The 12,268-nt window shown below is 42.8% G+C and overlaps 1 long non-coding RNA gene across 1 annotated transcript in view; it reads left to right on the forward strand.

Annotated features, from left to right (window-relative positions):
- Positions 1-935: 935 nt before the first annotated feature.
- LOC309347408 overlaps positions 936-12,268 on the forward strand; it is a 38,199-nt gene continuing 26,866 nt past the window's right edge. The window contains exon 1 of the long non-coding RNA XR_014158923.1: positions 936-1,239. This is a non-coding gene — a long non-coding RNA (uncharacterized lncRNA). The remainder of the gene's footprint in view (positions 1,240-12,268) is intronic.

Raw genomic sequence — 12,268 nt, forward strand, 5'->3', positions numbered from 1 at the left:
CCCTAGCTTTCCTTTATCTTTGACACAAAGGAATAACATAACATGGTCAAAAAGATAAAACAATGTTTTTCATGAAACAATCAAGGTAAGAGCTTTGTTGTTGGCATCTGTCTGGCTTAAGAGACAATGGAGTGCATTTCTGGAGGTGAAGTCAAACCGTTGTGTTTGCAGTGACCTCCCTTGGGCACAAGGCTGGGCAGTGTGTATGGAGGTTTTAGGCTGCCCAGATGACAAGACCCCTCCCTCGGGCTGGCTGATTTGTGCTGCAAATGAAAGCAGAGCAATACATTTGGCACCAGCTTGGCTGCAGGAGTTGCCAGAAGGAGGCACGCAGGGTGGCGCTGTGGTCTAAACCACTGAGCCCCTTGAGCTTGCCGATCAGAAGGTTGGCAATTCAAATCGCCGCAACAGGGTGAGCTCCCCTTGCTCTGTTCCAGCTTGTGACAACCTAGCAGTTCGAAAGCACACTAGTGCAAGTAGATAAATAGATACCGCTGCGGCAGGAAGGTAAATGGCGTTTCCATGCGCTCTGGCTCCATTGCACTAGAAGCGGTTTAGTCATGCTAGCCACATGAGCTGGAAAGCTGTCTGTGGACAAATGCTGGCTCCCTTGACCTGAAAAGCAAGATGAGTACCACATCACCATTCCACTGTCTTGGGGACTCAACTTGGCATTTGTGTAGGGTTTACTCCTTGGCTTTTTCTTCTCCCCAAGATGTCTTGCAAGGCAGGATATTTTTTCTTCCCAGGTTGATGATCCCCATCTGCCCATCACTTCCTCCTACAGCACATGCAGAAACTGCCTTCTTGACCATTGGACCACTGCTCAATCCACTGGAGCCTGTCTTCACTGAGGGATTGAGATTCATCTGTGTGTGTGGCATTCATACGGAGCCCCCGTCTGTCTCATGGACTATTGACTCGTACATCACTAATCCACTTCCACCAACCAGGTCCTCCTCGGTAAATCACTTAGTCTCAGTCAGGTTCTTAAGTTAACAATGAAGATTGTAGTTTATTGCAAACACAAATAAACTTTAAATGCATTCAAAACGCTGTTACCCTTTACCCTCTTAGGCTTATTTTATTCTGTCTCTAACTTCTACCTCCCTTCACACAAGAACCAACTGCACTAACTGGCTCTCTATTTCCATCTGTCTGCCAACTGCTTTCCCAACTGCCTTTTCCTAACCAAGCAACCAACCAACTAACCCTCGGGCTAAGCCCTTTTATAAACAAGTAGGCTCCACCTCTGGCTTTTCTATTGGTCTACCTATTAACACTTTCTTTCCCCCTGTACAGACATTTTCAAAAGAATGGGCAAATGCCACAATCTGCTACCCCCACCTGATGTAGTCAGAACCATTCCTGGGGTGTGGTCACTGTCGCATGCTGACAGCCTCTAGAAGCCACAGGTGAGAGGTGAATGCAGGGTGGGAACAAAGTTGGGTGAACTAGATGAAGACATCTGAAGGCAGCTCTGTTTAGGGAAGCTTTTAATGTTTGATGCATTACTGGATTTTAATATTTTGTTGGAAGCCGCCCAGAGTGGCTGAGGAAGCCCAGCCAGATGGGCAGGGTTTAAATACATTATTATTATTATTATTATTATTATTATTATTATTATTATTATTATTACTACTACTACTACTACTACTACCCCAGAAGGGGCCTGACATGTCCCCCACCAGATGTACTACCCCTCCCCTAGCTTATAAAATTCATTGCTCTACTCTTGGAATCCAAAAAGGTGTTTGAAAAAGAAGAAGTGCCCCCCTCCTAAAAAAGATGGAGGTAGGGGAATTCCTTAACAGTTTTCTGGGGGATCTAAATCATATTCTCAGTTTTGCATACATAACATGTAGAGAATATTTTTATCTGCTTAGATGTGAAATACTAACAGATGGGGAAAGTGACATGCAAAGAGAGCAAATAATTAGGAAAGATGGATGGTGGTATTTCAAAAAACCCAGCTTCAGCATTGTTGGAGATTTTCTAATGGCTCTTAAAGAAAATTCTAGGTGCTCCCCCACATTCTTAATAACACGTTTGTGACAATATGTTTTGTTTTGATGTTTTTGCCCACCAACCATGATATATCTAAACAATTTACAATTATTATCTCCTGCATTTCCCCAACATTTATGACTCACTCTCTTCTAATACTTCAGGTCTAAAATAGATCTTGACTTCACTTTCTGATGTTATTTGGCTTGAATCAGCTAGTGCTAAAAAGTATATTTCAGGCAATGGACCTGTGGCTCATTTCAGAAGAGTCATACCCTCCTGTGACATAAATGGCTGTACCTGGAAGACTTTGGCCCCAATTCTTAAATGTGTTAGAAGGCAGGGGAAATCCTGAAATTGGTATGATCATGATCTGACATTGTGAGGAGGTAACTATATCAATTTTTGTTTCTCTCATTTTTTTCAGTCTTCAGTTCCCCACATTTCTACATCAGTTTGCAAGTTCTTTTTTCCCTTCCTTCCTTTACAAAAAAAACTTCATAAAAATGCATTCAATTTTTCTAACATTTTCGCAAAGCAAGTTCCCTAATACAATGCATTTTTACATGTTATTTTTGCTAATTCGTGCATTTGTATTCATACTTCGCCTTTGCATGTGCATCTTTGTGCACATCCCTTGGCAGGCAAACTGCATTTCAAAATTCAGAGAAGTAAAAATGTTGAAAGCTGGCTGTGTGTCAATTCATATATTGCTTTGGAAAGTGGTAATTTAGTGGAGCGGCAATAAAACTGCTAGCACAGTTGCAAAGCTAAGCAGGGTCCACTATGGTTTCAAATTGGATGGGGAACAGCGTTTTGAGATCCTTGCATTGCAGAGGGTTGGACTAGATGACCCTCAGGGTCCCTTCCAACCCTATGATTCTATGAAATGTGAACTGAATTGAAATTGTCCTCCAAATGGGACTTAAACTGGAAACCCATGGGTCTGGGGCAATAAGATTTTAGAGTTGCTCTGCGCACCCAGAGATTGGCTATTGGATAGCTTTGATCAAGAAGGACTATAAAGTAGGGTTGGGAAATCTGTGGCCCTCCAGCTGTTGTTGAAATATAACTCCCATCATCTTTGACCATTGACCAGACCTTGTGAAACTGTCTCTAGATGTGAGGGTTCTTCCACTCTGAGCAATTTTCTGCTTTTCTTGTGCTTTCTAGAAACAGGTCTGATCTGAGCAGTTTTGCCTTCCCCCAGAAAACCCACTCTTTAGTGCTAAATCCTGCAGGCACCCCATCACAACCTTGTCAAGCATCTTGCCTCAAAGTGGAATAAATTTAACTGGGCAGTACTTCTTAAATTCTGTTGGGTCCAGGGTGCCCCCCAACAGTGGCTGCAATGTCAAGGGGGCAGGCACCGCCTCGTTCACCACACTTTGAACACACAGAGTCATATCTCCAGCTAGCCTTTGTCGGGCATGAAGGGCAAGGGTCAACAGAGCATGCTGTTGGGCATATACTTTCAAGCATCTTGTCCATGCCACCAGGCTGCAAAAATGGAATCTGATCCCACAAAGCACAAAGCTCACTCAGAGAACTAGTTCACAATGGAGATGAACAGTTTTTTCTCGAAAGTGCCCAGTAAGCAATTCAGAAAGGTCTCTGAGTTGTCCCAGACCCTATCCAACCATTATAGGTGCCAACAGCTTATTGATCACTTTGAAGAGATCTGCTGGGTGGTTACTGAAGGATGCTCCCCTCACTGCTTTCATGACAATTCAGTAGGCACGGTTATGTTCTCTAACATGCATCAAATCATCTTTGTTGGGGGTTTTTCCTCTGAATTTACCTTTAACGCAGTGGGCTAGTTTCCACACACAGAGAGACATACCCCCCCTCTGTCCCCCTTCCAAGTGAGAAAGAGGCATTATCAGAGTTCAGTGACACATTACAGCTGTGCAAAAAGCCACAAGGAAAGCACGACGGGTGAGGGGTGTTACTTGGGCAGGTGCATGGCCTTGGGAGAATCCTGAAGGCCATGTAAGAGAAGCCAGGGGTGCTACATTTGGCCTTCAGCCCTGAAGTTCCCCGCTCCTGTATTACACTAAGATGAAACAGCAACAGATTTGAAATCTGCCAAAAGAAGATGACAAAAATATGTGTGGTGGGGAAAGAAGATGGGAGTCGTGTCAGCTGTGCACTGTGCCAGGTGTTGACTTCATTAGCATTGCAAATCCCACAGTCGGATTCACAGGAGATATTCTTTTCAGGAGAAGTTTAGATGGAAATGTAATTAGAACCTGTAAAGTAAGTGCTAGGAAGCGCTGTCTTGTAAGGTTGCATATTAATATGAGGCTGAGTCAAAACTGTTCTTACCATTTCGTGTTCTTTCTCATATATATATATATATATATATATATATATATATATATATATATATATATAATGTCATCAGTGTTTTTATCTCCCTCCCCTTGCCTTGAAATTATGGTAATTTCTGTTTGACTGTTTTAAACACAGTAGGTCTGAGAACCTGCAGTGAAATTTCACTAGAAAATGCAGCACTTGGTGGGTACTGCGTCCTTTTGTGTGTGTCAAGAACAGCAAGTACAGCAAGCTTTTTTAAGTCCTGAAATCTTTCTGAAAAATAGTAATGAGATGACATGGCAAAGCATTCTGGGAATTATACATTTGTGGTGAGCACCATTCAGAATGAAGCTTAGCGATAGACAACATTGGACCGGATGTTTCAGTGATCTCATTCATACTTTGGGGTAAAATTTCACCACCTACTTAATTTTCTAAATGAAATCAGTAGAACTTAAGCATGCTTAACACTGGCTGGGTTCTATCCATCATCTACCCATCTATTTATCTATCCTCTAGGCCAAATAAAAAGCACAGTAAAGAAAGGCTGAGTCATAATAATAAGCTGCATCTCCATTAGAGACTTTTTTGTGATCAAATTAGAGGGAAAGTGTTAAGTGCAAGGGAAGCAGGGAGGTGTTCACTTGGGAATAGCTTGGTTAATATACGGGGCTGCTTTAAACCCACTGCAAGTGTAATTTACGCTTTGACCTTTCTTCCTGTCTTTACCAGCCAGGTTTCCTAAGCATTCCAGTAAGACCTGACAGATTAATCATCTGCTTCGGACCACAGCCCACTAGAGACATAATATGCTGAGCCTGCTGTGTTTGACAGACCACAGCTCCAGCGCTATGCTTGAGGGCAGCTTGGCAGCCACTTCCTGCTAGGAATGGAGATGGCATGCAAAGGGATGTTGCTTAAACACCATACATTCTTGCCATCCCTGTTTAACCAACTTCCTTTCAAGGGAATAGGATCCAGCTGAAAACACAAGACCCTTGGGTCTGACCTGTTCACAAGAAAATTTTACGGGGGGGGGGGGGCTTTGTGCATCTTCAAGCAGATATGATATTCAAATTAAGAAACATGGTTGTTGTTTTTAAAAACCTGTTTCTGCAATATAATTAAAATGATGTATCACACCCCAACAGTGCTCACCACCATTTCCCCTTTTTTATTTTTTATAACACTTGGCACTGAGTGACTAGGCAGCAGCCATCTTGATTTCCTACTATGATCCCAAGGGCTGCCTTTTTAACTTTCCACACTTCTCCAGAGATATGCTATACCAGGGACATTTGAAGCCCTGGGCTACCCTCTGTTGAAAAGAACTCTTGAGCAATAGGCAGCCTTATATAGGAATATCAGGTCTGTCTCAGTTGTAAGCTCCGCTTTTATTAAAAGGCGCCTCTTCAGGTAAAGGGCCCTGATCCACTCCAGCAATCTTTTGCTCCAATGGAATGGGGGAGATTCTGGTTGCCCTGGGAATTCTGCCATAGAGTCTGCTGAACTGTTCAGCAGTGGAATGGACTACTTTGGAAAGTGGTGGACTATCCTTGATGGGAGGTTTTAAGCAGAGGTTGAATCTGACAGGGATTCTTTAGCTGCGATTCCTGCATTGCAGGGGATTTGATGAGGTACCTTTGGGGGTACCTTCCAATTCTACAATGCTACATTCTATGAGTCAGAATGTGGCAGTGCAATAGTATTGAGTAAGAGTAGGCTGGCCCTATGTACAATCCCCCTTTTGCAGGGGTTGGGAATATCACACTCAGGGGCCAAATGCTGTTCTCCAGACATCCCTATCTGAGCCTTAGGACTTGGCCACTTTCCAAAGTTAGAGATACAGATTGAATTGTTGTGACCAATGTACACGCCTATCAGATACTCCTTTTGAAAACTGAGAAATTCATTCAAGTCCACAGAGGAGATGTCTGGAAACGGTTTAGCCATTTTTGCTCCTGCTGTCGGAAACTCATCTCTTACTCTGGTGTCCCTTGAGGCTTCTCCGTTAGGACAGTTCTACAAATAAATCCACTTCCCTGCTTATGGCTCTTTCTATTCTCCTTCACAACTGTCCAGAATATCAGGTGCTGAATAAACAGAGGTTGACTAAAAGATCAATGAAGCTTCATCTGGCAAAACTCCAGACTGTACAACCGTGTCACTCTGAAGAACTTTATTTAAAAACACAACGTGAAGGGCATACATATGAGTCCAAGTTCCTGGAACACCCGACTTTCATGCAAAAGAATAAAAGCTTCTACAAAGGGAGAACATTTTTGTATAAAGATTTCTGGCAGTTTGTCAATAGATTACAGCTAACAGTAGGCTGATGCCCACTATCTGATTTGGAATGGGGGTACTTATTCCAGTTACCTTGGAGAGCATCTTACATTGGATGCCCTAAATTAATTCAGGTTAAAACTGAACCCATTCTGAATCAGTTCTATTGAATTCACAGTGATGTATTTGGGAATGTGATGGGGCCTGGAAGCATGGCTGAAGCATGTGCCTCCAATGCTTTGCATTCCTTATCAGAGGTGGGGCATCAGGGTCCTATCTGGCCAGGATGAGTGCAAGGTGAAGTTTAATGAAGGCCTAAGATGTGGCTGCTGTGCGTGAACAATGTATCTGATGAGGAACGATATCCTGTGTCTGAACCCTGGGAAGGCAGATTCCTTGAGGGTGGGTGGCTCTTGTACTGAGAAGATAAGGATGGGGTTGCACTCATTCTGAAGAAGCAGGTACATTGTTTGGAGGTACTCTTTGTGCCAACCTTGTCACTTGAGGCTCACGTGACCTCTGTAGCTATGAATGCCTATTTTCAGCTTTGTCATTGGCCTCATCCAGAAGGGCTGTTCTAATGTTCTTATGTAAGTCCTTAGGTTTCTCAATTGTTTTGGATATTGCTAAGCATGTGCAGTATATCAGAAGCATCTAAGGGTCAAGGGAATTACAGACCCCATAATCCCCAAGCTATAGCAACATATAAGACTACTGTGAATGAAACCTGATGAGTTCCTGGCCTTATTGGAACCCTCTCTGTAATTGCCTCCTGTTGACATTTCAGGTTCTATAGTTTTGTCATAGAAGCAGAAGCTGCCCTCCCCCCAAAAAAGAAACCTCAGAGGGTGAATCTATAGGGCCCCTGATTTGAGCCTAGGGTTCCTACCTGTCAAGATAAGCCAATCACTCAGGGCTGAGCCTTCGCCGTAGGTGCATGAAAGGTCAGGGTGCGAGGGGGATGTCCAGTTTTGACGCAGAGGTTGTTCACACATCTCTCATTGACTTCTGAATTGGGAAGGTGGATTAAGGAGTACAAGATGTTAACCAGAAGATTGTCAGAAGTAGCCAAAGCCACTATGTCTCCCATTCTATGACTACAACAATGCAGTGTTTCACCCAGGAGATTATCTTGGCAAAGGAGGGGTCACAGAAGGTAGGAAAGAAGGTTTGGGAAGGAACTGGTGAGACAGCCATAATATGTCAAATTCTTCCAAGGTACAGGCAGGATCTCCAGGGCCAGCTGGCAAGTCTAAAGGAGCAGATGCAGGGGGATGCAACCGCTTGGCGGCACTGGGCATGGAGCCTTAGGAGCGCTGCAGGGGGGAACCACAATTATTATTTAGAATGTGGCATGAGATGTGGGGGCACTGAATTTTGGCATCACATGGGAAACTGCTGATATTTGAGACCCCAAGATCCGCCACTGAAAAGAGGCAGAATTTCAGCACATTGTATTGCAAGCACTCTTTCAGGGAGTAGGTGTTCTCCTAACAAAGATCTATCATTTAATGCTAAGTTATTATACGACTCTGATATTATACCACTGTACCGGAGAGATTAAAATGCCGAGGCTATTTCTCTTGCCCTGTATTACAGCTTTCTCATTTTACTAGGTTTTCTTCACCACAGCCCCCCCCCCCCCGACCATATTCTTTTGGGACATTTGATTGGCATGGTTCCTTTAAGTACAACAAATCAATATGAGCTCAGCCCTGGGATGTACAGAATGCTGATAAGGAATTAGTAGGAAAGGCCAGGTAAGGTTTGGTTTAAATGGTAAAAAAAAAGTTGCCTAGAATCCTGCTAATTAGCAGTGGTGGAGTAATGGTCCTTTATAGTGACTTTAAGGATTTAGAATAACATGCTTAATCTGGAAAGGCACATTAAATGAAATGAAACGAAATGATGAAACTCAAAAAGCTGAACTGCAATTATGTTTTCCAGTTTCAAATTGCAAGTTAAAAACAACAACACAGTTTTGGTGTTATGAAACAAAGACCTTCTTTATTTTGATTCTGTTTGACTTGTCCTGGCTGCTATTACGCAACATGTTTTCCTTTTGGTTTGTTCTTTTCCCTTTCTGGATTAGCTCATAGTTGACTGCAGTGAAGGAGGGATCATAGATGGTAAGACAATTAAGTAGCCAATTAAATGTGTGTGTGTGTGTGTGTGTGTATGATGATGTCATTGAAGGCACATGAAAGCAGTTGTAAGTGAGGACAATGCTTCCTGAATCAGTCCCATGGGAGATACAGCCAATGGGATGGGAGTGACACATGGCCAATTAGATTACCAAGAATGTGTCAACTGAGAACATGAGTTGGTAAATTGATGTTGACATTCCTCAAGAAAGGATGGTGTTTGTTTGGGTTTTTTTCCCCCCAAAAAGGGGGCACTACACTGTCAAATCACTCACTTGACAAATTAGGGATGCTTTCTTTGGTACTGTTTGTCATCCTTTGGCTTAGATCATAATAACAGTATTGATTTACTAAAAACAACAACAACAACAACAACAACAAGCCATGAACAAGCCATGAACATGACATGGTTGGGGGCCTGCTTTATGAAAATCTAAGGTTTGATTCACAACATCAGTAGGTTATACCCCAAAATGGGTGGAGGCAGAGCAAAGGATGTTGGCACCACCCCTTTTTACTTTTTATCCCATCCCATCCCATCCTCTCTCTCCCTCTCCCCCATTTCCTCTCTTTCTGCCATTAATTTCCCCCCATGTTACCATCTGCAGAAAAGTAAGCTAAAGGCTACATATGGACTATATAGCATTAAGTCCTTTCAATTAAATTTCATAGGCCTCCGCTTCTCATTTCCAGTTTGCAAAATACAGCTAATTGAAAAAATGAATGTGAATGTTTTGCAGAAACACCTTATCTCATTTAGTAATACTATGTCTCAGTGTATACGTGAGCTTTCTTGCACACTAGCAAGCTTTGTTCATTGTACAGTCAAACTGCAAATAATGTTGAGCTGAGATACATGACAAAAGCTCCATAGAACTACAATCATGGTTCTCCTTTTTTTTAAATCAAGACTTTGATAGCAGTCCACATGATTTATAAAGCTCTGTAAGTCTTCCTTGCTGTTGACATACATGCATACATTGCATTGCCCATTCTGTTTTAATACCTAAGCCTCTGGGACAAAGGCTGAATGAAAAAAGCTTGTCAAATACCAAAGGAAAAGGCAGTATTTCAACAGAAATTGAATATGGCAATCTTGAAGTGCAGTATGGATCAACAGACTGGTATATTTGTGCTCTAGAAAAGATGTTTAGTTAAAGGGGTATAACATATTTCAAAAAGTAAAAACAAGGACACCCCCAAAATTATTGAGTCCCCCCCAAAAAACCACACACACCAAAAAGCACAATTTTTCAATTGACTTGCCTAAGATCCAGACTTTTGGAAATCCCCCCTGGAAGTCAATTCTGCCTTTGAAAAACCGGTAAAGTCCAGGAAAATCCAGATGTATGGCAGCCCCAGGTATGACCCAGTCAATGCATATGGAGAGTTGCTTTGGAAGAAAATTTCCACGTGATGTGTCTCTGGGACACTTTTCAGGAATTTCATCTTTTAAATATGTACATGGATTTATTGATTACTACTGTATTAGTGGTACTCAGGTACTTAAAGCCGACTGTCGCATTCCACAAGTCTGGTCTAAGACGTTTTCCATGTCAATCACATTCTTGCATGGATCTTTACATTCTCCCCTGTGAGAATGGTCAATTCAGTCTACATATCCAGAAAGCAAAAACAAAACCCTGATCTGCCAGGCCTGGAACCACCATCATTTCAGAGTGAAGGTGGATGCCTGAACAATTCCATCCTCTCCTTCACCATGTCAAAGTTCATGGCACAGTAAAAGCTAATAACCCAGGGAAAAGTTTTGGTTACAAAAGTTATCAGTGCAAAACCGTGTGCAAATGGCCTCTCTGGTATGGGGTGTGGTTGTGAGTTTGCTTGTTGTGCGTCGAGGTCCCCAAGCCACCCCAATAACTCACACCACACACATCAATTTTTGTTTAAGGTTTTTGGCATGAATTTGGCCACAACTTTATTTAAATACACACACGTGAGTGGTTGCTTAGGCATTGGTTCCGACTATCTGTCCTTGCCCCAGGCACAGAGCTGACTTCCGGATTCCAGCGGAAGCCAGTCAGGGAAAACAATATTGGGGAGAAAAGAAGCTGGGCATCAGCCCCTCATTTCTCACCCTCATGCCCTTGGGGGCTTGCACGGCCCAAGTCCAATGCCAGGGACTAGGACAAAAGGATGGCAAGCCCCTAGATTCCTTTAACAGAATTCCCTATGCAGCACCACCATTGGAGGGGTAGGCACTTACCCCTCCACCAACCAATTTTAACCAATGCCTAACTGCCAACCTTACAAGTTGTGATGATTTGCTACGCAAAATACCAAATGGCAACAGCCAATCAGCCAAATGGACAAAATTCCTACCAGGCCCCTGTCTCAAAAGCAGACGACCCCATGACAGGCATAGCAAGGTCAGAGAGCAATGAACCCCCCCTTTTCAGGGAGGGTGGGTGGGTGATCTGGTGCATGCAGCCCAAGAGAAAGCCCCAAACTGCGTGCCCTGTATTTAAGCCCTCTGACCCCTCCCACCAATTTGCAACATAACAAACTCCCCAGCAAGACACTTTTGCCCAATCACAGCTCGTGGCCTTTAACCAAACAACAGTGGGGTGGCTGCAGGCCCCCACCGCAACATGTGCTCTCTGTTATGGAGAACATGCTTTATTGTTACTGCACAGCTGATAGACGGAGTAAGTAATTTATTATTATTTTTTTAAAAAAATACAACATAAGCAGCTTAAAACTCTTCTGTGGAACAGGTCTGCTTGCTTATGAACCACAAATCAAAGGGAAGCTTGGATGTACTGGGGCTGCAGGAGGCTCAAAAAGCTGCTTAGTTTGCTGTGGCTTCAAAAATGGTGGTTTTGTCAAGTATCTGATAGGCCACAACAGATGATTGATGGATAAGGTCTGGTTTGGTGCACTGCAAGTTTGTAGACCTGGCCCATGGCTGGAGATATGCTACAGAAAGGAAGATATCAGCTAACATTTGGATTCATTGTACATCTGAATAATACAAATTCCCATATTTCTTTTGGGGAAATAACTTAATCCTTCAGTGGCTCCGCACCTCTGACTCTGAAATGCACAGTACAATCCAAGCTGGTTTTCTCAGCAGCAAGTACCACTGAGCTCTATGAAGTTTACTCCTTAGAAACTGCACTTCCTCTGCTCAGTGGGTTGACAGTGGTCTTATTCTTTAGAAGGATTTATATATTTTTCTACTTGGGTCAGATGACTTGGCCTCGGAGGACAGCTGCTTATGGTTGCTGAATCCCAGATGGATTTTTAATCATCGTTATGGTGCAGTGTTGTATGGATAGTGAGAGCCCATTATGAAATAGCTTTAGGAGTCAATAGGCTGTTTCCATTCTGGAGAATTTCATTAAATGTAGTTTGTAGCTATTTGGATTATATTATACTAAACATTTAAAGTAGCCTCACTCTCACTGGCTTCAGAGTAGTCTAGAGAGCCACTTATCCGTATCATAATTGAATGTTTTCAAATCAATATAAATTTTCAGAGTCTTTCCTGA

This window comes from Podarcis erhardii, assembly GCF_964252035.2.
Source record: "Podarcis erhardii genome assembly, chromosome: 7".
NCBI lineage: Eukaryota > Metazoa > Chordata > Lepidosauria > Squamata > Lacertidae > Podarcis > Podarcis erhardii.